This window comes from Tenrec ecaudatus, chromosome 3 (assembly GCF_050624435.1).
Source record: "Tenrec ecaudatus isolate mTenEca1 chromosome 3, mTenEca1.hap1, whole genome shotgun sequence".
Taxonomy (NCBI): Eukaryota; Metazoa; Chordata; class Mammalia; order Afrosoricida; family Tenrecidae; genus Tenrec; species Tenrec ecaudatus.
In genome coordinates, this window is record NC_134532.1 from 60,709,246 (window position 1) to 60,736,441 (window position 27,196).

Consider the following 27,196-nt stretch of genomic DNA (forward strand, 5'->3'; position numbering starts at 1 on the left):
GCTGGGCCGGGCTGCTGTCTTCAGGGTGAACAGTTGGACTCCCCGTCAGTCCACATGACAAAGATGAGACTTTCCACTCCCATGAAGATTTACAGCCTGAGACGCCCATGAGGGGTTCTATAGGGTCGCTAGGAGTCAGCGTTGATGCTGTGGCCGTGAGTGAGTACCTTTCTGCTAGGCAGACATTGAACGTGGCTACATGATTCCGGAGTTTGAAGCTGCCCCGAGAGAGTGGCTTTTCTGAGCGCACAGGACGTTTTCTGGCTCTCATGCACTAGTCACACAAGGAAGTGTCGCAGGTCAGGCTTCCCCTCTCACACGCTCTCTGGAGCTACGTTTCCATGTCACCACAAGAATCTTTTAAAAAGAGAAAGAAAAGTATTAAATAGACCTTTCGATCCTAAAATCTCCTCTGAGCTAGTTCCTTGCCAGGCTCCTTGGCCGACTGGTGAAGCGGTGCACACAACACTGGCTGTGTCTTTTCAGTTTGGCACGCGAGCGTGGCGCACCCTCAGTTTGCCACACCCCACTATTCCAGAGTGGCGCAGTTGCCGAAACAAGCTAACTGGAAGCCGACAGCCTGCACTTTCCCTGAAGGGAAAGCCAAGGCAGCTGACCCTGCCTAATAGCCATCAAAGAGCATGAAATACAACTTGTTTCTACACCCACTTATTTTCCATCTCAAGCCCCCATCTGCAGGAGGGAGCCTTGGCCTCGGCCTTTGGCAGCTCTCCTCTCCTCACTTCCCAAGGCTCGGGCAGCTGACATAGCATCAAGGGCTGTGTGTCTGGTCCTCGGCTCAGAGATGGTGTCCGTTGCAGACGTGCTAACTTAGGCTCATCGGGTATGACTACTTGCCTTGTTCAGGATATACAAATACTTTCGGATGACCCTCTCTACCTAGGCACACCCGATAGCCATTTCTCTTTAAGGCTTGCCTCTCCTTAGCAGTGCCATTAAAAAGCCAGGCTCAGTTCCCTTCCTCATGTGGACTGTGGCTCATGGTGACCCCATGTGTGTCCGAGTGGGAGTGTCTTCCTTGGTTTGTGATGGCCGGTTTCTGGAAGCAGATTAGCAGGGCTTTCCTCTGAGGAATCTTCAGGTGAAATCAATGCTCCATCCTTTCTGTTCACAACCTGGGGAGGATTAACAATTTGTACCACCCAGGGATTCCCCTGAACTCTTGTGTGGTTGTCAGTTGCCTTAGAGTTGGTTCTGACTCAGAGAGAGTCTGTGTCCAATAGAAGGAAACACTGCCCAGTCCTGCACTGTGGGGGGAAGGCCAGCCCCCCACAACTAATCGCAGGTTCTATAGGCGCAATTGTACGGTTAAGATATATAGAGATTGCAGTAAAGTCGTAGAGAGCATGAGAGATATAGGAGAGAGTCAAATCAGGCATCATCAGAGTAAAAAAATCTTACCATAGTGAATGAGGGGGGCAGTGCGGAGTGGAGACTCAAAGTCCATTTGTCGGCCACTGGACATCTCCTTGAAGAGGGCGTCTGGGAGGAGATGAGCCAGACAGGGTGCGATGTAGCAATGATGAAAAATACAACTTTCCTCTAGTTCCTAAATGCTTCCTCCCCGCCCGCCCCCCCCCCCCCCCGCCGACTATCATGATCCCAATTCTACCTTGCAAATCTTACTAGACCAGAGGATGTACACTGGTACAGATAGAAACTGGGAACACAGGGACTCCAGGGCGCATGATCCCTTCAGGACCAGTGGTGTGAGTGGCAATACTGGGAGGGTAGAGTGAGGGTGGGTTGGAAAAGGGGAACTGATTACAAAGATCTACATGTGACCTCCTCCCTGGGGGATGGACAACAGAAAAGTGGGAGATGTCGGACAGGGCAAGATATGACAAAATAATAATTTATAAATTTTCAAGGGTTCATGAGGGAGCGGGGAGCGGGGAGGGAGAGGAAAAAATGAGGACCTGATGCCAGGGGCTTAAGTGGAGCATAAATGTTTTGAGAATGATAGGGCAATGAATGTACAGATGCGCTTTACACAATTGATGTATGTATGGATTGTAATGAGTTGTATGATAAAATGATTTTTTTTAAAGTCAGACACATTTCATAGTAGCATGCTCACCTCCTGCATGGCCATGACCTTACCGGCCAGGTTCGCGCACAGCGTGGGCCGAGGCAAGGTGGGGCAGAGACCCGGCAGCCAGCTGGTGACCCGGCAGGAGGCTGGAGCACCCTGTATTTTGCTAACCAAGGATTAATCTACTTAGGGTGGCGAGATCACAGGTAACCACACGTCACAGGAAGGGGCAGTACAATAGGAATACACATCATATGAAGGGGATGTATGATAGGCATAAGTGTGACAGGGGATAAGCTAGGGGGTGTGCATATAGGAATGGGAGGGACTAGAGGTATACATGTGACAAGATGGGCGGACCCTAGATTTATGATGGTGGCCTAACCTTGGTCACCCTTGAGTGGGCTTGAACTCTCAGGGATCTCCTACAAGGAAACAGTCAACTACTATCCTTATCAGAAGGGAGTGGGCCCTACTTGTGGGATAAACAGTGGTGTCTGCTTGCTCTGGACGGCTGATAACCCTCAGAGAGAATGACCCCTGACCTACTTCTGTTGACCTCCAAATGTATAGTCATTGGCCACATGCAGCAAGCAGCTAAGTTTGGCAGATATTTGGGGGAGACAACTTGGGAGGAATCTTTCTGTTTCCCACACTGCACCAACCACAAATCGCTGTCATCTTCTAGCCTATTTTTGCAGCCACATGTCAGTCCATCTTGTTGAGGATCTTCCTCTCTTTTGCTGACCTTCTACTTTACAAAGCATGATGATCTAGCTTTAATTTCCAGCAGTGCCCTAGCGATTTACTATCACAACTATTTTTGAATGCTCTTCAGTAAAATTTTACTTGCATGTGATATTTATTATGATAATGCTGGATTATTTCTGCATCTTTCTTTGGAATGGGCAGAAATTTGGGCCTCTTCCAGTTGACTGGCCAGGGAGTTGTCTTCCAGATTTCTTTGCTTAGGCCAGTGAGAGCTTCCGGCATGGGGTTCTGTTAGAGCAGAACTGCCCTGTGAGTTTCCAAACTGTTCTTTTTTTATTTTTAAAAGTTGGGAAAGTTATTTATGAAGCTTTAAGTAGCACTGATTATATTTAAACTGTGGTGCAGAGTTAAGATACAATTTAAAAATAGTTGAATTCAATAATAAAAGTTATACACGAGACCATGACATTTCCTAAGACTTGGTTTTAATACCCTGCGCTAATTTTCTAGAACAGAGGAATCATTATTTATACATGGAGTATTTATGCAAAACTTTGCATCAAGTATAATATATATGTATATTATGAATGGTATGAACTAGGAAATGCCATATATTTCAATAGCAGTACTAGAGTGCAGAGTTTGAGACAGGATTATGAATGGTTTTCAAAGTTTGGGGTTTGGAGGAAGATCAGACATCTTGTTTTCAATGCCTGAGTTTCTTTTCAGGACTTAAGTCAAAATCCTAAGTGCGGCAGAAGAAAAAGAAGAAAGCTTTTCCTGCTTTAATTGTTTATCTGCTTCGGCAAGTCCCGTATCCCTGAGATAGGAACCACGGTAATAAGAAGGGAGTGAACAGATACCCGCAGAGGAAGATTGACTGTAGCTTCAATATGCCTACTGTCCTGGTCGCCAAGGGTAGACATTATTTCCCAATTAGTGTTTGGCAGCTCTGCAGAGCTTCAGTAATGGCTCATCATAAACCACACATTCTCCATCTTCATGAAATAACCTTGTCTCCCATTGAATTTCCTTCTCCTTCCTTTCCCGGGTGTCTGCTCTTTGTCTTTCTTCGAGTTGATGCTTCGCTTCAGTTGCTGCATCAACGTCTGATTTTTCCGTTAAAAGTGCTATCTTTCCAAAGGCAGCGGGATTCAAACTCATTCTGATCTTCCAACCTCCTCACTTTCTTCTTGATTGCAGGCGGCTTCTTGGCATCTATAAAGACTGTATTTCCCCCTGTTGCGTATTTTGTGTACATAACACCATTCTACTCTCCTTCAATTGAGCAAAGAGACTTCTTATCACTTGGAGGGAAAATGTCAGCAGTAATCCGGTGCTTCTTGCCTCCATAACAAGGTTTGATGTGGAGACGCACGCTATCTGCACTATTGCCTGTTTTGTAACAACTGATATTACATTGTCCTCCTAGCTCCACCCAGGGCGCTGTGAGGAAGGACCTTCCATAACCATCGGGGAAGGTGAGAATGTCATGTTCACCAGAGTCTACACAAGAGACACAGCCTTGCCCTATGTTGTGCACCCCAGTTGACATCCCAAGGAATTTGACTCGGTTCATACATGTGCATTGAATTGTATCTTCTTGTTAAGACACTCAGCATAAACATCTGAAAAGGGTGGATGAAGGGAAAGCTGTTCAGTCACACGGTTACATTGTTTTTAGAAACCCAGGGAACTGGCCTTTCTGAAACTAGCTCTGTGTTCTCTTCAGTGTTATTGGTAAGGTCCAGTGACACTAAAAGATCTCACCCAAAATGGGGTTGTATGGTTTCTTGACAGTGGATCCTTTCCTTCCTGTATGAAAGGATGAGCGATACCGCTTTACAACCTGCACCGTTCGATCCTTGGATATCTTCTGGTCACTGATGCTGACAAACAGGTCCGATGTGCGAAAGGGTCTGCATACATTTCTAAAAGAATAAATGTTCTGTGTGATCATGAAGGGCCGATGGGACCAGGTCTCAAACAACAAAGGTGGTGGTGGGGAAATCACATCACCGTGAATGAGGGGAGTGCGTGATGGGGACCCAATGCCCATCTGTAGACAGCTGGACATCCCTTCCAGAGGGGTAGTGGGGAGGAGATGAGTCACTCAGGGTTCAGTGTAGCAACAATGAAACTTAAAACTTTTCTCTAGTTCTTGAAAGCTTCCTCCCCCCGAATTATCATGATCCCAATTCTGCCTTGCGGACCTGGTTAGACCAGAGGATGCACAGCGGTGCAGTGGGGATCTGGAAACACAGGGAATCTAGGACGGATGAACCCCTCAGGACCAGCAGTGGGAGTGGTGACACCGGGAAGAAAGGGGGTGTAGAAAGGGAGAACTGATCTCGGGGATCTATGTGTAACCTCCTCTCTGGGAGATGGGCAATGGGAAGGTGGGTGAAGGGAGACTCCAAGCAGTGTAAGATAAGATAAAATAATAATTTATAAACTATTAAGGGTTCATGGGTGAGGGGGGAGCGGGGAGGGAAGGGGAGGGAAAAAAAGGAAAACGAGCTGATTCCAGGAACCCAAGTGGAAGGCGAATTTGGAGAATGATGAGGGCAACGAATGTATAAGGGTGCTTTACTCAATTGATGTATGTATGGATTGTGATAAGAGTTGTATGAGCTCCAGTAAAATGATTTATTAAAAAAAAGAATTCATAACAAAGCTTACTAAAAACAAAAAGTAAAAGATAAATGACAAATTGGCAAAAGCTTTATTTACCATCTATATTCACCATTGGCTAATATACCAAGAATTCATAGAAATCTCAAGAAAACATAAAAATTATCCATTGAAAATGTGCACAGGAATGAGATATCACTTCAAACACGGTAGGGTGACTATGATTAAAACAAGAAAGTAAAGCAACAGGTGTTAGCTCAGGTGTGGGACATTGGAATCCTTATTAATTGCTGGGAGACAATCAAATGATACAAAATAGAAAAAGAAAAAAAAAGAATGAATGTTCAAGAATAAATGTTGGAAGAACTACCTTAGTAAGATCCACTCCCAGTCGAACCTGGCACAAGATGTGCGTGATAGCATTCCTGTGCTCTTCCACGGAACCTGCCTCCGCTTCATCATCTCTCTCATCAAGGCAATCAAAAGGTCAGCATCACTGGTTCTACTGGACAAGGAAAGATTAAGTGATTCCCTGGGGTCTGGGCACTTCAGGTTACTTCTCCCCAGCTGCTGTGTGCCGAGACTGAGGCAGATCCAGAGGAAACTATTAAGCGCTTCGGGGAGGAGCCACGCTGATGGACTTCATCAGCCTCAGAATTCATCCTCACTGCTAGAGTAAGAGAACTCTGGCACTGTATTTGGAGACGAGTTGACATGGCTGGGAGAAGTCAGACTGCTACCAGGAGGTGAGTGTCCGCTGCCTGTACTGCGTGATGCTGGAGGCTGATGGTGCCCCAGAGTAGCTTATACAGGTGCAACTAACTGGTGGGGAGGATGGATGCGGCTCGGACTCACACAACGGAGCAGGTTCTGAAGGTAAGACCCTCTGGGAAGGCATTGTGCAATCACAGGTTCCCAGAGGCGAGGTGGATATACTTATTGCATCTACACTATTGAGAGTATTTATAGTTCCATCTGTGTGCTTCTCCGCATTACGCTGGTCTGTAGTAATCTGCAGCACCACAGTGCAGGGTTGGATCGATTCCACCATGCTATTTGTTGTTTCTTTGAGTTTCGATTTTCTCTCTCTGTTCATCATCTTTGCAGTTTTGAAGCTTGTCATCAAAAAGCTTTCAAAGTCGTGGACACTAGGAACAAATCCTGAATCTAAACCCTTGGTGGAAGCTTGGCCTTGTCTGGCGCGCTGCTCCAAACTTTCGCACATCCCAAGCAGAACCTTCCATTTAGACCGGCACAGGCACGAGCTCCGCCGTCCCGAAGACCGATCCCGGGCTTTATCTCATACCCAGGCTACTTAATGCAGAGATCCCAACTCTCCATTAACCTTGGTAGGCGGCAAGGGTTCAAGTCCATTACAGTTTTGAGTCCTTTGGTACTCAGGACGTCGTAGGCATCGCGCAAGTACGTTGGCACCAGCACTGTCAGTTCTCCCCCAAGGTCCCCAGAAAGCAACCTCCCCCTCGCCTCAGTAACCTCCGGAGCAGGAGAGGAGCGAGGGCTGCAGACTGGGCTCCGTAGGACAGAGGTGCCGGCTGGGGCTGCGGCCTGAACCAGAGGCACGGCTGTGATCTTGAGGGGTGTAGAAAGCCCCATCTTTCTCTTCAGCAGCCTAATGGGTAAACCACTACCCCATCAGAGTTCCCCAGTCAATTCCTGACGCCTTGTTTTCTGTGCCAGTTAAAATTTCCTCCTCCAGTGCAATTGGCTCATGAGCTCTGCTCCCTGCAGAAATGGTTGGTCATCCACCAGTTGTTAAAGCGTTGGCAGCAGCCTGCAAACCATCCCCAAAGGACGCACCCACAGATTTGCAGAGCGCGCGTTTATCAAACACCCCATATTTCTCTCTTTCCTGGAGGAATTCCTTTGTAATGTCAGGGACCTTTTCCTTCGGTTTCTGACTGTTATTTTGGCAACGCCCACTAATCCCTCCCCCTTGCTTTTAAATCAGTGCACTTTATCTAATTATGAATCCTCTGTAGGACTTGGGGCTTTGGAAACAAAGCTTTAGCTTTCTACTTTCTAGGTCTGACACTGAGCAACAAGCCTTGACAAGGCCACCGCATCTGAAAACGCCCAGCAACTAAAATGCCAGCCATAAATTTAGACCAATTTTCCAGCATCAATTTTTGAATACAAACAATGAATGGGATTAGCTACAAATGATTTTTAAACCTCGCACAGATGAAAGAAAACCCCTCTCTCCCCAAAGCAGTTGTGAAGCCATTGTATAAACTTGTCTATTTAGAATAATAAACTTGAATTTTTGTAGTATTAACTCAGGAATTAGCAAGACATCTCTCTCTTTTTTTAAAAAACATTTTATTAGGGGCTCATCCAACTCTTATCACAATCCATACATATACATACATCAATTGTATAAAGCACATCCGTACATTCTTTGCCCTCATCATTTTCAAAGCATTTGCTTTCCACTTAAGCCCTCTGCATCAGGTAAGACGTCTCTTTCTAAACTTAACTTAGCATTTTTGTTAGTGTTGAAAATAAACACAGCATGCTATACATCAATTCAACACCCTCTACAGGTACAATTTTGTGGCATCAATCCCATTCTTTGAGTTCTTCAACCATTTTCGCCCTCCTTCTCTGATTTGCTCCTCTCCTATTTACATAAGCTCATTGCCCCCTAATGTCCCTATCTAAACTTTTTACTTGCTGTTGTAGATTTCATCCCAGATAGATGGATCTCAAAGGAGCACGATGCTCAGCAAGACATTTCTAAGTCTACCAATAACATTCCTCCTGTACGTTGGGACCACTGAACAGGCCCACATCTGTGGGCTACTTGCTAATTTTTATTAAGAATGAAGTGAAGTAACAGTAAGTAGGAACACCTAACAAGGTCTAGAAAAACTTGACATCGCTCTAAGAGGAGCATCTTGCTTCCATCCTAAATGGCGATCCAAACTCAAAATCATTCAAGGAGACTTAGGAATAATTTTGTTTTAAAGGTATTTATTAATGCATGCATTAAATATACTAATGTGTATTTGTGAATTTTAGCTCAATACCGCTCATCTACTGTCTTTGTGGATTCCATGAGTGGCAACCAGTTTTTTAAGGGAATTTTAAACAGTTGCTGCAAAGGACATTAGCCTACAGATAAACACCGAGTCAAGGACTTAATGAATGAAGGATTCTCAGGAAGTTCTCTGGAAATATTTAAGATATGCTTATAACCTATGTATTTCAGTGACCATAATGCCACCAGTTTTTGTGTCACGTGTGGTGTCCATGGAAACCTATGATTAACATTGCTTTCAACATACTACATGCTGAGACACTGGCTCAGTGGTCATGAAAATTGACCAGGAGAAGGTCAGGGTATGGATTCGTGGGGAAAAGGAAGACCCACCATATGTTTATAGATCACTAGATATATCTATGTATAAGTACATAGATAAGTATATTACAGTAAAAAACTCAAATAATAAAAGTGCTCTTGTCATTTTTATAACCAGCCAGGTGCTCAGAAACTGAGAGAGGAAGGGAAAAAAAACAGCAAGAGAAATAAGGAAAAGCAGGGAGAGAGATGAAGCCTTTGCCATTTTTACTTTGGGGGAAATTTCCTATCCTGAAGTCCTCAGGGGAGAAATGAAATCATGAGAACAGAAAACGAGAGGACTAGAAGTAATCCCACTCACCAAAAATCAAAACACACTGGCAAAATGACTACAATTCTTTGTTTTTATTTATCTTTTATCAATAAATGGCAGGCATCCGTTTAACTGCATTTAAAGGGCAAGTTGACACTGTCATCTGAGAGATGACGCAATACCAAAACCCAGGAGTCGACTTTACCATTGTCCTCTTTCTCACCCCCATCCCCCCACACCCAACTGATCACCAAGTGATCCCTATTCAATCATATTCACTTGCAGAATATGGTTACAATCTATCTACTTCCCTCCTTCCTTACCCTAGTCCAAGCCTAACTATTTCTTGCCTGGATCATTACAATAAATACAAGACTTCTCAGTCTTGCTCATCTTACGTACACCACAGGTGTGGTTCTCAAATAGAACTGCATCGAGTGAGTGCAAAAGATGTCCCAGCAGAGTGTTGGAAGAGGCTTAAAGCATAGTCACAGTCGAGGAACTCTTCTGATGGCCCTGAATGCCCTCGGAAAGGAGTGGGCAAGGTCTCATTGGGATCATCAGCTCGGCATCACTAGCCATCCCTCCTCCCTGACCCTCAGAGCCAGACAATATATATATATTTTTACATTTTATTAGGGGCTCATACAACTCTTATCACAATCCATACATATACATACATCAATTGTATAAAGCACATCTGTACATTCTTTGCCCTAATCATTTTCAAAGCATTTGCTCTCCACTTAAGCCCTTTTGCATCAGGTCCTCTTTTTTTTTCTCCCTGCCCGCTTTCCTTCCCTCATGAGCCCTTGATAATTTAAAGATTGTTATTTTGTCATATCTTGCCCTATCCGGAGTCTCCCTTCCCTCCCTTCTCTGCCGTCCATCTTCCAGGGAGGAAGTCACATGTGGATCCTTGTAATCAGTTCCCCCTTTCCAACCCACTCACCCTCCACTCTCCCAACATCACCCCTCACACCCCTGGTCCTGAAGGTATCGTCCACCCTGGATTCCCTGTGCCTCTACCTCCCATATGCACCAGTGTACAACCTCTGCCCTATCCAGTCCTGCAAGGTAGAATTCAGATCATGGTAGTTGGGGGGAGGAAGCATCCAGGATCTGGGGGAAAGCTGTGTTCTTCATCGGTACTACATCGCACCCTGACTGACCCATCTCCTCTTTTTTTTTTTTCAAATGTGCCGCTTTTAATGGAAGCTGTGTACAAGATATTTCACTCTTGCATCTTCTCAAGCGATTCTTCCTTGTATTTGCCCTTTTCCTTTCTGACTTGGCGAGATTTGGCTTTCCGCTCCAGGATCTTTTTGCGGTCTTTGTCCAGTTTTAACCTCGTAATCACCTCCTTGCTGGGGTGAATGCCCACATGGACAGTGGTGCCGTTAGCTTTATCTTGCTGCACCCGCTCAATGTAGATGACGTACTTCTTCTGGTAAACCTGGACCACTTTGCCAATCTGTTGACCTTTGTAGTGTCCTCGCACAACCTGAACTTCATCATCCTTGCGGATAGGCATGGACCGGACATTGTATTTCTGTCGAAGTTCCTTGGAAAGCGGGAAGACATAATCTTCCTGCGAATGTGGGAAGGGGCATTGAAATGCCTTTTCTGGTTTTTGCTCCGGTCCGAAGTCACAAAGGGATTGAACTTCATTTTGGCTCTTCCAGTTCCGTAAGTTTTCCCCATCTCCTCTTAAATCCCTCTATGAGGGGATCTCCAGTGGCTGACAAATGGGCCTTGGGTCTCCACTCTGCACTTCCCCCTTCATTCACTATGGTGTCTATACACACACACACACACACATATACATATATATTTTTTATTTTTTTGCATGATGCCTTATACCTGGTCCCTTTGGCACCTCGTGATTTCACTGGCTGGTGTGCTTCTTCCATGTGGGCTTTATTGCTTCTGAGCTAGATGGCCGCTTGTTCACCTTCAAGCCTTTAAGACCCCAGACACTATCTCTTTCAATAGCTGGGCACCATCAGCTTTCTTCGCCACATTTGCTTATGCACCCATTTGTCTTCGGCGATTCAGACAATATTCTTAACGCTTCTCCTCCCTCAATGTGTTAGTACACATCCCAGGAGATGAAGTGTATTTTGGACTAGTCTGCAAAATGATCAGATCCCCAGTGTGAACGTTTCCTGCAGGACCTAGTAGCTAAGGTAGTGACAGGAAAGTTACAGTTGCTATGAGAGCGTTGGAGCATCTTAGTGTGTCTGGAGGAAAGCTACCTTCTTGAGTCTCTGAGTGCCAGCTATGACTTTGAGATCAGTGATTTCCAGGTTGGTTGGTCTGGGGAGGAGCGTGATGAATTTATCGGGTACCTGGGGTCTGTGAGCTACACTCCACAGCAAAGTCTTAGGAAACCACAGCTGCTTCATCTAGGAAGGACCAATAGAAATTAAAATAAAAAAAGACAACCACAGCTGAACTTGACCCAGTGAAACAAAATGATGCTCATTCCTTTGCCATCACCACAAGGGTTGGAGATTGAACAGCTTTGATCTATAGAGTTTCCATTGCCTGGAATTTGACAGATTCTATAAGCAGACTATAAGACTCACCAAAAGAAGATAGAAAGAACACACAGAGTCGCTGTACCAAAAAGAACTAGTTGACAGTCCACCCATTCAGGAAGTAACAGGTGAACAAGAACAAAGGGTGCTGATGGAAAAAGTCCAAGGTTCACTGAATGCATTAGTCAAAAATAAGGCTCCAGTCATTGATGGAATGCCCACTGAAATGTCTCAGCAAGATGAAGCACTGTAAGCACTCCCTTGTCTGGGCCAGGAAATTGGGAAGAAAGCAACCTGGTCAACAGATTGGCAGAGATCCAAATTTGTGCCCATTCGAAAGAAAGGTGACCCAACAGAATACTCAAACTATAGAATGATATTACTGATATTTCACATAGTAAAATTGTGCAACAAGAGTTGCAGCGGTACATTGACAGGGAACTGCCAGAAGTTCATATGAGATTCAGAAGAGGCTTTGGAACGGGAGGGAGCAATTGTGGTGTCAGACAGAGCTTGGCTCAAAGCAGAAAACACCAGAAAGTATCTTACTTGTGTTTCATTGACTACACAAAGGCATTCGACTGTGTGGACACAATAAACTGTGGACAACTTTGAGAAGAATGGGGATTTTAGGCATACTGCATGGTTTAAAAATCAGGAAAGGTGTGTCAGGGTTGTATCCTGTCATCACACTTGTTCAAACACTGAGCAAATCATCAGAGAAGCTGGACTATATTGTGGGATACAGAAAGATTTCTCCCAAGTTGTCGCCTCCAAATAGATGCCAAACCTAACTGCTTGCTACACATGGCAAATGACTATACACTTGGAGATTAGTGAAAGCATGTAAGAGGTTACTCTCCCTAAGGGTTCTCAGCCATCTAGAACAAATACATGGTATAGTCTGTCCCATCCTAAGTAGGGCCCCCTCCCTTCTGATAAGGATAGTAGTAAATTGTTCCCCTGAAGGAGGGCCCAGGAAGGTCAAGCCCACTCAAAGGGGACCAAGGCTAGGCTGCCATATTGAGTCTAGGGTCCGCCCATCCTGTCACATGTGCACCCCGAGTCCCTCCCCTTCCTATTTTGTGTTCATCCCTAGCTCATCCACTTCCTGTCATGCTATGCCTACTGTACAGCTCCTTCCTGTGATGTGTATGCCTACTGTACAGCTCCTTCCTGTGATGTGTGTGGTTACTTGTAGTCATGCCCCTAAGTATGTATGGGCCTTGGCCAGAAATAAAGAGACTCCTCCTGCCCTCTCTGCCCATGCTGTGCGCAGACCTGGCTGTTGGGATCATGGCCGTTCAGGAGGTGAGCATGCTACCATGAAATGTGTCTGACTTCTTCATTTTCCTCTCTCTCCTATTTCTCTATGACTTTACTGTAATCTTGATATATCATAACTCTACAACTGCTTTTGCTGGCCCCGTGATAGTGTAAAGGGTTGGTTACCCCCCAGACTGTATGAGGAAGAATGCTGTGTCAGGACTGGAGGAAATAACAGGGTCAGAACAAACTGTGGCAAGCAGCTGACACAACCTTGCTGGCTGAAAGTGAAGAGGAAGTGAAGCCCCTGAGGATGAAGATCAAGGACTGCAGCCTTCAGCTTGGATTACAACTCAGTGTGAGGAAGACCAACATCCTCACAACTAGAAAAGGTTGACGTTGCCAAGGATTTTGTCTTACTTGAATCCACAGTCCATGCTCATGGAAACAGCTTTTGAAGGACTCTAAAGATGTTTGCATTACATAAATATACGCACAAGACCTCTTTAAAGTATTGAAGAGCAAGCATGTTACCTTGAGGGTTAAGCCATGGTCTTCTCCATCACCTCATGTGCGTGTGAAAGTTGGACACTGAATAAGGAAGACTGAAGAAGAATCAATGTATTTGAATTGTGGTTCTGGAGAAGAAGATTGAAAGTACCACGGACTGCTAAATGGACAAGCCGATCTCTATTGGAAGAAGTACGGCCAGAGCACTCCTTATAGGCAAGCATGGCAAGACTTCGCCTTACATACTTTGGACGTGTTGTCAGTAGAGAAAGGCTCTCAATGCGATGGACTTACACAACAGGCTGAGGCTGTGAGGATGGTGGCGGGCCGTTTTGTTCTGTTATGCAGAGGGTCACTGTGGGTCAGAGCTGACTCGATGGCACCTTACCACAACAGTATGAGTCAGCATGAGCTCAATAACACACAACACAGCAACTTGTTGGTGTGCAGGTTAAAAACATTTTTTTTTTCTTACTTTTATTGGGGGCTCTTACATCTCTTATCACAATCCACAAGTTCATTCAGTGTGTCAAGCACATTTGCACATATGCCGCCATCATCATTTTCAAAGCATTCTCTTCCCACTTGAGCCCTTGATAACAGCTCCCCATTTCTTGCCCCTCCCCACCCTGCTTGCCCTCCCTCACAAACCCTTGATAAGTTATAGATGATTATTTTCATATCTTACATGGTCCTCTGTCACCCCTAATACACTTTTTCCATTGTTTGTCTACTCTGGGAGGGGATTAGGTTGATCCTTGTGATCAATTCCCCCTTTTTCCTCCCACACTCCCCTAATCCTCTCTGTATCTCTACTCATTTTTTGGTCCTAAGGGGTTTATCTATCCTGGATTCCCTATGTTTCTGGCTCTTATCTGTGCAAGTTCTGGTCTAATCTGATTTGTAAGATAGAATTGAAGTCATGATAGTGGGGTGAAGGATGCACCAAAGATCTAGAAGAACGTTGTGTGCGGCAGTTAAAAAAAAAAAGAATGTTGTGTGTTTCATCAGTGCTATACTGCACTCTAACTGGCTCATTTCTTCCCTGTGACCCCTCTTTGAGGAGATGTCCAATTGTCTACAGATGGGCATTGGGTCTCCACTCCCTGTCCCACCCCCATCCTGCCCCCATTCACATTGGGTATGATTTTGTTCTGGATCTCAGATGCCTGATACCTGATCCCATCGATACCTCATAATCACACAGCACACAGGTTGGTGTGCTTCTTCCATGTGGACCTGGTTGTTTCTGAGCTAGATGGCCGCTTGTTTACCTTCAAGCCTTTAAGACCCCAGATGGCATATCTTTTGATAGCCGGGCACCATCAGCTTTCTTCACCACATTTGCTTATGCACCCATTTTGTCTTCAGCGATTGTGTTGGGAAGGTGAGCATCACAGGATGCGGGATTGTTAGAACAAAGTCCTCTTTTTTTTTCTCAAAGTCCTTTTATGTTGAGGGAGTACATGAGTCAAGGCCCAATGTCCATCTGCAACCTTAATTCTTAACATATAGATGTGAGTACATAGATCTATTCCTTTCTCGTTATATATATATTTACATATGTAAATACTTGTATTTAGACCTCTATAAATGTCCTTTGTAAAACATTTTGATAGAGGTGTACTATACAAAAAGTTTGGCAACCAACATATACAGTAGCCAGAATATATATTTAAATGCAGATGTGACTAATATCATTCTTTTGCTTAAAATGCTCATTATCCACAAAGTCCAAAATCCATAATCATTTTTACAGTCTTGAGGGATCTGTCTACTTAAAAAAAAATCATTTTATTGGGGGCTCGTACAACTCTTATCACAATCCATACATAAATCCACTGTGTCAAGCACATTTGTACATTGGTTGCCATCATCATTCTCAAAACATTTGCTTTCTATTTGAGCCCTTAATATCAGCTTCTTGTGGAGAGGTCTGGGGGGCCGGCCCCAATCCCAATTACTACGTGGACAACTGCCCCTCCCCCAGAAGAATTTATTTCAAAGGATGGCATTGAATCTGCAGCTCTGGGAGAGTGACATATCTGATCGGAGCACACTGGAGCAGATGAAGAGGGAGAAGGAGAGAGTGGAGCACATCCTGGCCAAACAGGCCACGAGGACGATGTTCCTGATTGAGCAGCCAGTCAACAGAGAGGACCACATGGCTGGCCCCACTATGAGACACGATGTCACTCACTGACCCATAGTCCTACAGGGGACAACACTGGAGACACAGTGTGGAAATTGCACGCAATCTTATCCCGCCACACCGAGGCAAAACACTAAGTGGGTGCAACAGAACAGCAAGGGACTGGAGCGGTGAGGTCCCCAGGGAATGCTGAAGAAGGTGAACTTTAGGGGCAGGGTGTGGTGCCCCAATAGACTGGACTGGAAAACACTCCTAAAGGCCAACAAGCAATCCTTGAACTAACAACAACAAGAATAATATATCAGCTCCTCATTTCCCCCTCCCTCCCCATTTCCCCTCCCTCATGAACTCTTGATAATTTATAAATTATTATCTGTCTACTTTTCTGATCTACAATTTACTACCCCAGGCACCTCCTCTGGAAACCAGTTTATTCCCATGGGAAAGCTTCACTCACACTCTTTCCTCGCTTTCCATGAAGACTTAGGTTTTGGTTTCAAAATCATTTCTCCCTTAACATGCCTCCCTGCCCATCCCAATCCAATCCAATCCCATCCAATCCCATCCAATCCAATCCAATCCAATCCAATCCAATTCATCAGGGTCCTCAGTTAAACTCTCTTCCAGCAGCCTGTCTTGGAAGAAGCATGACTAGAGTGCTCCTTAGAGGCAAAATTGTATCTTACAAGCTTGGACATATTGTCAGGAGAGACCATTCCCCGGAGGGCGTTTTGCTTGGTTAAAATGGAGGTAGGGCGAAAACGAGGAAGACCCTCAATGAGATGGTTGGACACAGTGGCTGTAACAAGGGCTCAGGCCCAGGAGTAGTCGTGAGCAGGGCGCAGGGACTGGGCAGTGTTTGTTCTGTTGCGCAGTCACTATGGGTCAGAACGGACTCGATGGCACCGGACAGTAACAACAGTAGCCTGCACTTGCCCTTCTTGTATTTATTACAAGCATGGTTGAGCAACATCTGGATGACAGGTGCATCGAGTTTGTCCAACGTCTCCCACACTCAGCTATAATCTCCATGAGAATCTGTCCACACTGTAACCCCCAGCACATAATAAACATCCAACGAATATTCAGGAAATGAAAGTACCAGTGTTAGGCCTTCATGTCATTCCTGAGAGTAGGGGTCCTGGAAGACCCTCAGATTACCTCATGGAATCGCTGGCCTTTTCCTTGTTGGTTTCTTCTATGCCAGGAGAGCATTTGACCTTTCAGCTTGGTTGTTTTCACTACTGTCAAGTTGATTCGGACTCATAGCAACCCTTTCTCAACAGGGAAAAATCATCCAGTCCTGTGCCATTATCATAACTGTCCTATGTTGAGCCCATTGTTACAGCCATGGTTACACCAGGGCCTTCCTTTTCGCTCTGCACCTCCATTTGACCTTGCTTGATGTCCTTCTCCAGGGACTGGCCTCTCCTGATAACATGTTCAAAGTATGTGAGACCAAACGTTGTCATTCTTGCCTCTAAGGAACACTCTTGCTGGACTTCCTCCAAGATGGATCTTGGTTCTGTTAGCAGTCCATGGCACTTGCAATATTCTTTTAATATTGGTGGCTGGTGATTAGAGAGTTTCAATCTCTCCTTTGTTTTCCACCCTTCCCAGTGATCAGAAATATGGCCATTCCCCCACTCTCACCCACCCAGGTGACACTACCTCTTGCAAAGTCCCTACTCTACCGGAGGTCAGCAGTATGCCCTCATGGATTGGGTGGTAGGTGCGTGTCCACCCATCCCCCTCAGCTGCATCTGGAGAATCATGAATTCTGCCTCATCAGGTGAGCAGACAATGCAAGGACAGATGGATGGCCTGCCCCTTGCCGGCCTGGGTGAATAGAAGCTCCTTCCATAACCAGCCAGCCCGCCTCCCGCCCCGCTCTGATCTAGCATGACCTTCTTCCAGGTACAGACACCCTGATCCCGTCCATCATCTGTGCTGGAACAGACTCCTTCTGGACCAGGTGCCCTGACCCCAGATGTTTGAGCCCACCATTTCAGACATCTTGTTGAGGGTCTTCCCGCCCCTCTGCCAAGTGTAAGGTCCTTGTCCAGGGTCTGGTCTCTCTTGATAACATATCCAAAGGATGGTGAGACTCACCATCCTTGTTTCTAAAAATAACTATAGAGAACCCTCAAAAAATTTTGACAACGACCTATCAGATAAGTAATCCCTAACATGTATAGAAACACTTTAATCAAGTAAAAGACAAGCATTTAAAAAATGGGCAGAAGACATGACAAAAGAAGAAATTCAGGTGGTCAACAAACATTTGAAAAATACTTGCCATCATTAGCCATTCGGAGATGCAAATAAAGACAATGACATATAACGTCACCTCCACATTAATAGCACTATATGAAACAAATAGCACTATATAAAACAACAATGCTGTGATCAAGGGTAAGGTAACGAAGAGGAATTGCTGAAACCCTGGTGGGGACTGAGCATGATAGTGGGACAGGAGGAAAGTCAAGGAAAATCAAGGAAAGAGCTGGGAGGCAAAGGGCATTTATAGAGGTCTAGACAAAGACATGTATATATGCAAATATATTTATAGATGAGGATGGGGAAATAGATCTATATGCATATATAGGTTTAGTATTAAGGTAGCAGAAGGGCATTGGGCCTCCACTCAAGTACTTCCTCAGTGTAAAAATACTTTCTTCTATTAAATTGGCAATCATGATGCTCACCTTCCCGACACAACTGCTGAAGACAAATGGGTGCATAAGTAAATGTGGCGAAGAAAGCTGATGGTGCTGGGCTATCAAAAGAAATAGCATCTGGGGTCTTAAAGGCTTGAAGGTAAATAAGCGGCCATCTAGCTCAGAAGCAACAAAGCCCACATGGAAGAGCACACCAACCTGTGCGATCACGAGGCGTTGAAAAGAACAGGTACCAGGCATCATCAGAACAAAAAATCTTACCATAGTGAATGAGGGCTGGGAGTGCGGAGTGGAGACCCAAAGCCCATTTGTCGGCCACTGGAGATCCCCTTGCAGAGAGATCTTGGGGAGGAGACGAGCCAGATAGGGTGCGATATAACAATGATGAAAAAAATACAACAGAGGTAGTTACTGTTATATATACAATCCTGCAATAATAGTGATTTGCTAGTAGCTGCTTGAATAGACTCACAGACTGGATCGATGTTGGAGGGAGAGTGTGAACACATCCATGACAATATATATATACCCACGCAAATATATGTTTCACAAAGGATATTTATTGCACCTGTGTTTACTTTTATTGTAAATATGTCCATGAATGTTGGAGAGCATACAGGGGAAGAGTTACTGAAACTTTGTAGACATCAGCAAACACCTTGAGGGAACGGGTTGCTGGCCTCAGGGTTCAGGCCCCTGAGCTCCAGGAGCAACAAGGTCCATTGGCATGACCCAGTCCACAAAGACAATGTTCTACAGCCTACTTTGGTGAGTGGTGCTGGTTTTAAAAGCTGCTGAGTGGCCATCTAAGGGGCAATGATGAGAGGAGAGAAGAGTGAGGAAAATCAAAGACAATAAATACTAGGCTAATGAAATAATCGATCGTGAGAACATCAGGCCCCATGACCCTGATGCAGAAGAACTAGAGGTGCCCAGGCACAACGACTGACTGCTCTGAAAGGAATCACATTAGAAGGAGGCCCTGGATATATATAGAGAAAAATTCACAACCAGAAAAACATTCAAGCGTTCTGGTTGGATAGAGACTGGTAGAATCCCTGAGAATTTTGTCCGTAGTCACCGTTCAGGTCTGGAAATGAATTCATTCCCACTGCGCAATTTTCAGCCAAATAACAGACAAGTGGTTCTGGGGAATAATGACACCAGAGGAGGACCTACACCTCAGTGAAAGCAACTCTCCGAGATGAAGAAGGCAGCATTCACTCTAGGACAACTTTTACAAGGGTTAGAAGGAAAGAAGGAGCCATGGGAACAGGAAACACAGCGAGCGAGCGGGATCAGTGACGGGACACTGTGGGGATTGCAATCAACGAGATGAAGCAAAATGTATGCATTGTTGAGTGGAAAACAGAGCTACCTGTAAATCTTTACACAATTCACATAGAAAGATATATACTTTACAGTGGCCCAAATGGGAAGAGCTAATTAATAAAAAGGCCTTTAGTATAGTACTAATGATGAGTAATTTCTTCTTTCGCTATTTGTGCATGATCTGTTTTTTTTCATAATGTGGACCCGGTCAATCATCTTTGTCAATGGTATGAAGGAGAAAGCTCAAATGACTGGAGGGCCATAGTGTTCCAAGAATTTTTGTTAAAATTTTTTTTTTAACTTTCCCAGTTTGCTTAAGCTCCATAATTCTCAAAATACTACAACTATCTCTTAAAGTCAAAAGTTGGAAGCCACCAGATGCCCCACAGGAGAAAAACAGGGTTTGTTAATTACTGTAATGACTTACAGTCTCGGAAGCCACTGGGGCAGTTCTTCCTTGTCCTATAGGGTCCCCATGAGGAAACATAGAGTCGATGGCAGTTAGTATTAGCTATCCCACTGAGCAACGCTAACACTCTGGGCAAGGTGCGTTAATAAGTCTTATCATATAAAAAATGATGCTTATATTCTACCTTCCTTGAAAATTAGTTTTGACAATGGGGTAGAAAGAAAAAAAAAAGAATGATTGTGCCTAGTTCTGCTTTTTTAACTCCCTCTTTTAAAAAGGCTAACAAGAAAATGATTGTATTTTTTAAAAGGAAAGCAAAAGACAGCTAGGACAGATCTGATGCTTTTTGTGGTAGACAGCATGAAAGAACATTATAAAACTGCTTTCTTAGAACTAAGAATGAATTTCAAACAGGCAGCTGATTTTTGTGAGGACACCAGCCTCATACAGCTCATTTGCAGTGTTTTTGAAGGACGTGTTCCCTAGTTCAATAGCGTTGCTCCATATAGCATCTCCAGGATTCTACAGGAGACGCTTAATCTTAGCCCTTGAGCTGTTTGACTTATAAGCCTAGATCCTAATAAGGGTCCAACTGGTTCACTTCAGTCCCCAGAGCTGTTGTGGAATAGTTTCCATACAAGGACAGAGAAGTTTTTCGAGGACAGGAGGAGGAGGGAGGACCTTTCTTCAGCGCAGCAAGTGAAGAACCACCAGGGGGGCTGCAAAAGCAGGAAGCGCTTTCTGCCTTCCTTACAAAGATTCCGATCTAAAAATGCCTGAAGGACACCTGCACAGCACATCTGGGCTGCTGGATTTAGTAGCACGGATATCGTTAGACCCATATGTGGCTGTGATTTAAAATAATTCCAGATACTCTGTGTTCTCAAGGACACCGAAGAAATACATACGTAGTAAACGTCAATCATGGCAGAATATGTGTCATTTCTGTTTTGACTAACAATGACATGACTGTTGGCCAAACAAGTTGCATTCCAATAGTTTATTTCGAAGTCAGTTGTTCGGAACTTGGGACATATTTCCACTAGAGTCCCCACTAGAGACAATTTTAGAATAATGTTGTAGATTTCCAGATTCGGCCGAGGAAGCCCATTCGCCCATAAGTAATTCTGTTAAAGTCCGTAACCACCATGTACCACAATATTTTTCTATTAAAAAAGAAAAATGTTCCCCAAATTCTAATTTGGGATTCCAGTACCGGATCATCTCTCACTCTGGAAGGAGTGGGGATGCCCTTAGTACAGAAGCTGGTTGAGAGGTGATGGTGGTGAAAAGAGGGCAAGGGCGAGGGAAAGTCAGAGTCCCCAGCAGCAGCAATAGCAAGGGCTTCAAGATGGAGGTGAGGACTGGTGGGCCTAGTGGAGGATCCCTTGGAGGGAGATAACCTCGTGACAATGACCTTTATCACTATTTTTGCATTAAGGAGGATTAGTTTCTCTTGCAGGAACTTCCTATATGCTTGGAATGACGTAGCTACTTTCTACTGATTACATACAATAAATACAACTGGGATGCTTCTAAGAAGCCAGATGGCAAGGCTTATCTTTCTTTCTTTTTTTAAATTCCATTTTATTTTATAATCATTTTATTAGGGGCTGATACAACTCTTATCACAATCCATACATACATCAATTGTGTAAAGCACATTTGTACATTCATTGCCCTCAAAACATCTGCTCTCCACTTAAGCCCCTGGCATCAGGTCCTCATTTTTCCACTCCTTCCCCACTCCCTCTCCTTCATGAATCCTTGATAATTTATAAATTATTATTTTGTCATATCTTGCCCTCTCCACATCTCCCTTCACCCACTTTTCTGTTATTCGTCCTCTGGGGAGGTGGTCACATGTAGATCTGTGTAAAGGCTTATCTTTCATTGTCTTACATTGAACCTCATGGTTGGGAGAGCAGAGTCAGTAGAAATGAAGGAAACCCTCGGGGAAATAGAATGACAGAATGGATTGACAGCCATGACTCAAACCTATCAAAGATCATGGAGATGACTCAGGACCAGGCAATATATATATTTTCCCAGACAATAAAACAAAAGCTTCTTTATTGCACTCAATTAAGCCAGTGACATCCTTGAATCAGTTGGTTAGTGCAGTAAGAGCCTCCAGCACATTGCCCATGCGCTCCTGCAAGCTCCGCCGGCTGCTCTGGAGATCTCCATGTTGGCCATTATCAGCTCCAGAGCATCTTTCTTTCTTTTTAAAAAAATCATTTTATTGGGGGCTCATAAAACTCTTACCACAATCCATCCATCCATCCATCCATCCATTGTGTCAAGCACATTTGTACATTCTCATAACATTTATTTGCTCTCCCTTGGCATCAGCTCCTCATTTTGTCCCCCTCCCTCCTGAGCGGGCAGATGTTCTTTCTTGATGGTGCCTTCTGCTAGTTCCTTCTCCCGCTCCTTTTTGGCTTTCTGTTCCGGGGATGGTCTGTCTCCAATCACGGACCTGGCTGTCTCCAGGCTGGAACTCTGGATCTCCTTCTCCTCCACATAGTAGTGACTTGCTCCAGGTCTGCTGCACCACTGTCATGCTTCTGAGGCTTTGCTGGAGGCCGCTTCGGACCACTGGTCTCAGTCTCCAACTCCAGTTCCACATCCCCCTCAGTAGCCATAGTGATCCCAGAGCCGACCAAAGGTTGCATGAATCAGGCCAATTCAATAACCACCACAAATTGAATACATAATTCTGTGCTAGAGCACGGTATTCATTGTTGTGCTGTTATCAGATCACTTAATTCTTTAATCTCAACATCTGCATTGAAGAGAGAGGAAACAACGGCTTAGAAATGGTAAGATACGTTCCTAAAGTCAAATCCACTATTTCATACTGTTGCCTGTTCAGAAACTTGAGGGAAAATGCCTAGAGTTTATTGCATACTTTTCCAATGAACAGTTTTGTTGTTGGTGGTGTTAGGTGTCCGTGAGTCATTTCTGACTCTTAGTGACCCTGTGTACAACAGAACAAAACACTGCCCACTCCTGCGCCACCCCCACCAATGTTCTTATGTCTAAGCCCATTGTTGCAGCCATTGTGCCTATCCATTTTGTCAAGGGCCTTCCTCTACTTTACCAAGCACGATGTCCTTTTTAAAAATTAAAAGCCACCCCCCCCGCTGCCATTTTGCTAATTGTTTTATAACCACAACAAATAAGTTCAGAGAAAGCCTTGTACCAAACAACACATCCAAGTTTCAAGCATGGAGGAATTAGCAAGGCTGAAGAGTCTAGTCTCTGCTGTTTGGAATTGAGGCAGCAGTTGTTGATTTTGGATGGGTCACTGGGTGTGTGGGCACAACCCATGCTGTAAGCAGATTTGCATGGAAGGATAGCCAGTTGGCCCTGGTAGAAATAGTTAAGTGCTTAAACTCATGTGTCACACAACTACCAAAGTTTCTGTCCATGATGCCAAGCGGGGTTGTGCTTCTTGTCAAACCTCTTGGTGTGGGCTGCGGTGTTATTTTCTACGTTCTCTTTCCCCAGGGATGGAGTAACACGCTCCACCGAGTCCTATTGCATTCTCCTCTGACACATCGGCGTTTCTGATCACGGTCATTCAAGGTTACTGTGGAGCAAGGACTAGTCAACCGAGACTGTCTCCTGGGACAGGGCTGAGAGAGGCTTACGTGTGCAACAGAAGTCACTGCTACGTAAGCTGGGATACATCTCAAGCATGATGTCTTTCTCCAAGGACTGTTCTCTCCTTACAATGTGTCCAAAGAACTGAGACAAAGTCATGTCATCCTTGCTAGGAGCCTTCTGGTTGTATTTCTTCCAAGACAGATTTATTGATTCTTTTGCCATTCTATGGTTGTGTTAGGCAGGGTTCTCTAGAGAAACAAAACCAGGAAACGTATACAGCACGATAACAGATAATTAGATAATTAGGGTTCAGTTCAACCCACTTCGTGGAACAGTTAATATACTGGAAGTCCTTCAACTCATGAGGGCTGCTGGGTCCAAGGTCAAGGAAGCAGGTAGCTGAGTCTTCCTTTGAGCAATGCAGGTAAAGTCCACCCACAGGGCAGATCACCAACAGTCAGCAGCTCAGGAACTTTGCGAAGCAGGCCTAGAAGCAGGCCTAGATAGTGTATCAAACTCAAGCAATGCAAGATGACAGGAGCCAAGAGTCTGAAGTTCAAGTGATGTACATACCAGCAGCATGGTGAAGCAGGTCTCGAAGGAACCTCAAGCTCTAGCAACATGATCCACAGGTTGGCTGTCCCACATGTAGTGTAACTCACAAGTTGAGGCAGAGAACTAACTAAAGCAGCCCCATGTGGGTCTGATCACAAGAGAGTAAGAGAGAGAGGGGCAGGCCATGACGAGACATTTATCTCTTTGCCCTCCGATCAAACTGCCACCTGATTAATCCTACATGTTCCTATTGGCCAGGTTGGCACAATAAACCTACCTATCACAAGAAGTGACTCAATCTTCAACAGCACCTATTCCTACTGCATTGCTTCCATGCCTTCAGTTTCCACCATGGCCTCATTAGGGTAGGAACAAATGGTTAATGTGCTCATCTGCAAATCAAATTTTGGAGGTTTGAATGCACTCAAAATTATCTTGGAAGTCCTAGTGATTTACTTAAAAAAAAATTAGCCACTGAAAATTCTGTGTAACACACGCCTACTGTGACGTGTATGGAGCTGCCATCAATTAGTTTCCTCAACTTGATAGCAACCATTAACACACACATATACTTTCATATATGTAAGGGGACATCCTTTACTGAGTTATTACATATGGCACACACAAAAATTATTCAACTTTCCACTGCCACTTTGCATGCCATTCCTCCTTTCTTAAGAGGGACTTTCCCAGGACAGGAATAATTTCGTCCTTGGAATCCTTTATGATGCTTACCAGAGAGAGGTATGATATCTTGCCAGCTGACTCATTTATCAGGTTTATCTGTCACTCAATATGTGTCACCTCAGGCAAGTCGTTTTGACACTTCTAATCATAAACTAAGGACTCCTATGACCATCAAGATATTTCTTTCTCCAACCTATCAATATATGATGAGTACTTTACTACAATGATAACCTTTAATGACATACAATGATAAGTGGTGGGACTTTCAGCTTAAGGTCTCAGTGAGCTGCAACTAACATGAAGACCCAAAGGGCAGCTACAACTTGTACAGTCTCAGGGGCATTCTTTTGAACCTAAGCATTTACTCTAAGAGAAAGCAATTACCTACTGAGAATTGCATTCCTTTAGCGATGGCATGGCAGTGGATACATTAAATTCTACTCCGCCTGCCCCAAAGCCCTTCTATAACTTTGATGCTATGTGTTAATGGATCAACGAGGCTATTTTTTCTCCCAACATTTTTATTGGCATATAATTCACATCTCATACAATTCAATAGTTTAATCAGATCAAGAAGAGTTGTTCAATCATCACCACCATCTGTTTTAGACAGGCTATTTTTGAGATTGCTGGAAGAAGACTGACTAACCAATCTATGGTTCCTGGTTAATGTTAGGGCAGAATTCTGGTAGATATGCTATATAATGAGAAGACTGGTCAATAGTCAAAGTGATAGAATTGAAAAGCATCCTGAAAACTAAGTGATTTGTCAATGATGTGTTACTGATCTTAAGCCAGAAAGAAAACTGTGACTTAAACGGAATAGCTGTATATTGGTATTCCCCTAACTAATCCACTCCTGGCCTTATACAAGTAGTCCTGTTTCACCAGTCCTACTTATCTTCATCGAGCAAGATGAGGCTTCCTACTCTTGTAAAGAGAGCGACAGTCTCGGAAACTCACGGGGGCAGTTCTACTCTGGCCTGTAGGATCGCTGTTAGTCAAAACTGACTGGGTGGCAGTGAGTTTGGGTTTTTACTTACCTGAAGCTGAGTTTCTGCCTTGTGCTATGGGAGTTTAAAAGCTACAGAATTACCCAGTTTCCAAAAGAAACTGGAAATCTCAATTAGCATCAACATTTCATAGCCTGCCTAGGCTGGTAAGTAATATAAATTAAAAATACAATACAGTTAGGAGAAAACGAAAAAGTCATCGCAGCTTCTAGGTACTCTAACAGGTCGTCAGTTCTGACCTCTCCTGGGCTGGCAACCCTTTTCTGTTCAGGGCCAGACAGTCAACATTTTAGGTTTTTCATGTCAGGTCACATACAATCTCTACTGTATCTTCCTTTTTGTTTATTTACAACAATTTTGAAATACTAAAAAACAAAACAACTTAGCTTGATGATCATTAGGAAAACAAGGCTTGACTTTGGCCCTCGGACTGGGTTGTAGTCTGTCAACTCTGTTAATAGAAACCAATACCCCTGAGATTCACTAATGAGAACCTCAAAGACCTGACCATTATCTATCACAAATATGAGGGTCAGTAACCCCCCGAAAATAAAAAAAGTGAAAGACCCACAGAAACCTTTATTGGACAAAATTAGCAAAAATGTGAAGCTGTTGTTTAACAACTTCTCCATCTAGATCTACGCACCTCAGAAGGTGGTGTTTGTATCACTCAACATTTCCCCCAAAGAACTGTGCACCATTCAACTGACACCACAGCTAAAGGACAGTTTGAACTTCCTTGGGTGATGAACATTGAGCTCTTTTTCAATGTTCTTTGAGTCTTGGGAACCAGAAGATGTCCAAAGGAGCAAGATGGTTCTTAACGACAGTCCCATAGCACACTACTTGCTGCCCTTGAAGAAGGAGCAGGTGCATGGTCATGATGAGGAAACAAACAAACCTCAGTGCAACTTTCCCAGACGTTCCCTCATCAATGTCGTGCTCTACCTTCCTAAAACTTCTTCATAATGTCAGGATGTGTCCTTTGAGGAAATCTAACAAGACAGTCCCCTTTCAAATTCCAAAAAACAGTCACCATAACATTTCGAGCGGGTTTCTCTGCCTTGAATCTAACTGGCCCAGAAGATCCCCTTGGGAGCCATTGTTTTGACAGACCCTCAGTCTCTGGCTCATCTTGGTAAATCCAAGACTCATTCCTAGTTATCGTTCAATCAACAAAGGCACCCTGATCTTGCATAAATAACCTGATCAGCTCCGTGAGCTACCTGATCTTCAAAAAATGCTTTTGGCATCCATCTAGCTGAAAGCTGGCAGAAGCTAAGTACAATATTCACTTAGACCTTAAAATGCTCAATCATGCCCAACCCCCACTTTAGTAGCTATGGGATCAATAGTAATCCCACAGCTGTCTTCTACCAGTTTCTTCTGACACAGTT

General features: G+C 44.3%; 3 pseudogenes; all 3 read right to left on the reverse strand.

The window, feature by feature from the left end:
* Positions 1-3,703: 3,703 nt before the first annotated feature.
* On the reverse strand, positions 3,704-6,452 carry LOC142443412 (oxysterol-binding protein-related protein 9-like; annotated as a pseudogene).
* A 3,818-nt stretch (positions 6,453-10,270) lies between these two features.
* On the reverse strand, positions 10,271-10,720 carry LOC142443413 (large ribosomal subunit protein uL24-like; annotated as a pseudogene).
* Positions 10,721-22,036: 11,316 nt separating this feature from the next.
* On the reverse strand, positions 22,037-22,577 carry LOC142443414 (huntingtin-interacting protein K-like; annotated as a pseudogene).
* Between the last annotated feature and the right edge of the window lie 4,619 nt (positions 22,578-27,196).